The sequence below is a fragment of the Vitis riparia genome, chromosome 15, assembly GCF_004353265.1.
Source record: "Vitis riparia cultivar Riparia Gloire de Montpellier isolate 1030 chromosome 15, EGFV_Vit.rip_1.0, whole genome shotgun sequence".
In the NCBI taxonomy this organism is placed as follows: domain Eukaryota; kingdom Viridiplantae; phylum Streptophyta; class Magnoliopsida; order Vitales; family Vitaceae; genus Vitis; species Vitis riparia.
Genome location: NC_048445.1, coordinates 7441501 through 7444000, shown reverse-complemented (window position 1 = coordinate 7444000; position 2500 = coordinate 7441501). Strand labels below are relative to the sequence as shown.

Genomic DNA, 2500 nt, shown 5'->3' with positions numbered 1-2500 from the left:
ATGTATGATGTAGATAATTAGAATTTCATTTTTTTTAGGTATTTTTTGGTGCATGGAATCAAATTAAGATTTCTTATCATGCTAATAGTTGCCAAATGAATCGGCCTATTTTTACTTTTTTGCTTTGTCAACTTCATTCCATGTATTTATCACTGTCATTGTTTTACAATGTAGTATTGGTGTGGTTAAAGTGGTGGATATTTTGTGTTGGAAGTGTCAAATGGTATAGATCCATGGCTATCTGGGACTTTGATTTTTCAACTGATTAGGATTAGCCCTTATAGTGAAAATAACAAGATAAATGTGCTTCTAAGGGAAAATATTATTTTCTGCTACCTTGAATAATCCTTACAAAGGGAATATATATACAAATTAATTGCAGCCTATTTAAGGAGAGTTTGACACCCTTATCAATCCTTAAAAATTCAGGGGACAACCTAACTAGTTACATTAAAATTAAGCAATGGTTACAATTAGGAAACTACTTTATTTTACCAAAATCTTCACAGCTGTACATTGATATTTGAAAGTTAGAGAATTCATAAATTTTCCAACACTCCCCTTTAAGCTAGTGAATATATATTATCCATTCCTAGCTTGCTTGTAATCTTTTGGAATAAAGAGCTGGCCAATCCCTTGGTTAAAATATCTACCAATTATCCATGTGTTGGGACATATGATGTACATATCAACCCACTCTCAAGGTTCTCTTTGATGAAGTGTCTATCTACTTCAACATGTTTGGTTTGGTCATATTGAACTGGATTATGAGCAATGTTGATGGCCGACATATTGTCACAATAAAACTAAATTGGTCCCTGCCCCTTGATTTTAAGATTATTAAGAACGATTTTTTACCACAAAAGTTCACAAATACCATGAGTCATGGCTCTAAACTCTATTTTAGCACTTGACCTCGCCACCACCATTTGTTTCTTACATCTCCAGGTTACTAAATTTCCTTAAAGTAGCATGCAATAACTTGAGGCCACCCTCTATCCACAATCAACCCAACCCAGTCAGCATTTGTGTATGCTTCAAGGACTCTCCCCCTTCATCAAGCTCTGAGTTTAGTCCTGCCAAAAATTTAAAAACATGTTCTTTTTCCAGCAACCTCTTGAACTGGGCAGCATCTCCAACATTCTCCCATTTAGCTTCTTCATACTGATCAAACTCTTACTAGAGACCCTTAAGAATACCATAGTATTTTGTGACACCCTAAGCTCCCTGCTTTGTTTCTTGTTGCTTGATTGCAAGGCTTCTGATTGACCCATACTCTACCTGGGTCTTCCTTTGGGAGGGAACCCAATTGCTTGCGGATTTTGGGATCCAGTTATTGAGAGAATCTCAAGGAGATTAGATGGGTGGCAAAAGGCTTACTTATCTTTCGGAGATAGGATAGCTCTTATCCACTCATGCCTTTCCCACATTCTTAGCTACTTTCTCTCTCTGTTTAAGATTTCCGCTTTAGTGGTTACAAAAATTGAGAGATTGCGAAGGGATTTCCTTTGGTTAGGGGTTGGGGAAGGTAAAAGAGATCATCTTGTTAGTTGGAATGTAGTGTGTAAGCCAAGGGTAAAAGGGGGTTTGGGAAGATTTCTTTAAGGAATCTCGCTCTTTTAGGGAAGTGGTTGTGGAGGTATCCTAGGGAGAGTACAACTCTGTGGCATCAGGTCATTCTAAGCATTTATGGGACACATTCAAATGGTTGGGATGCCAACACTTTAGTCAGATGGTCACATCGTTGTCCTTGGAAGGCTATTGCACAAGTCTTTCAGGATTTTTTCAAGTATACTCGGTTTGTGGTGGGAGATGGGGAAAGAATTCGCTTTTGGGAAGATTTGTGGTGGGGGGACCAACCTTTGAAATCCCAATATCCAAGACTATTTAGAGTAGTCACGGATAAAAATATTCCTATATCTTCAATTTTCGGTCCTGCTCGCCCTTTCTCTTGGAACTTTAATTTCTGTCGTAATTTTTCCGATTCTGAGATAGAAGATCTAGAATGCCTCATGCGATCTCTTGATTGTATGCATTTATCCACCTCGGATTCAGATGCGAGATCCTGGTCTTTATCTTCTTCAGGATTGTTTACAGTCAAGTCTTTCTTTATAGCCTTGTCCCAAGTGCCCGATTTATCTCCTTTTTCTCCTACTAAGTTTGTATGGAATTCTCAAGTCCCTTTCAAAGTCAAGTCCTTTGTTTGGTTAGTGGCACACAAGAAGGTAAATACTAATGACTTGCTACAATTGAGAAGACCCTATAAAGCTCTTAGTCCTGACATTTGTAAGTTGTGCATGAAGCAAGGAGAATCAACATATCATATTTTCCTACATTGTTCCTTGTCCATGGGGTTGTGGCACAAATTATTTCAGTTAGCCAAGATGGATTGGGTTCCTCCGAGAAGCATTTCAGACATGATGTCTATCAATTATAAAGGTTTTGACACTTTCAAAAGAGGGATAGTTTTGTGGCAAAGTGCGTGCATTGCTTTAATTTG

At 37.9% G+C, this 2500-nt stretch overlaps 1 protein-coding gene across 1 annotated transcript in view; it reads left to right on the top strand.

Annotated features, from left to right (window-relative positions):
* Nucleotides 1-2500, top strand: part of LOC117932274 (CCR4-NOT transcription complex subunit 1) — a 74900-nt gene that overhangs the window by 47712 nt on the left and 24688 nt on the right. The gene's annotated exons all lie outside the window — the stretch shown is intronic.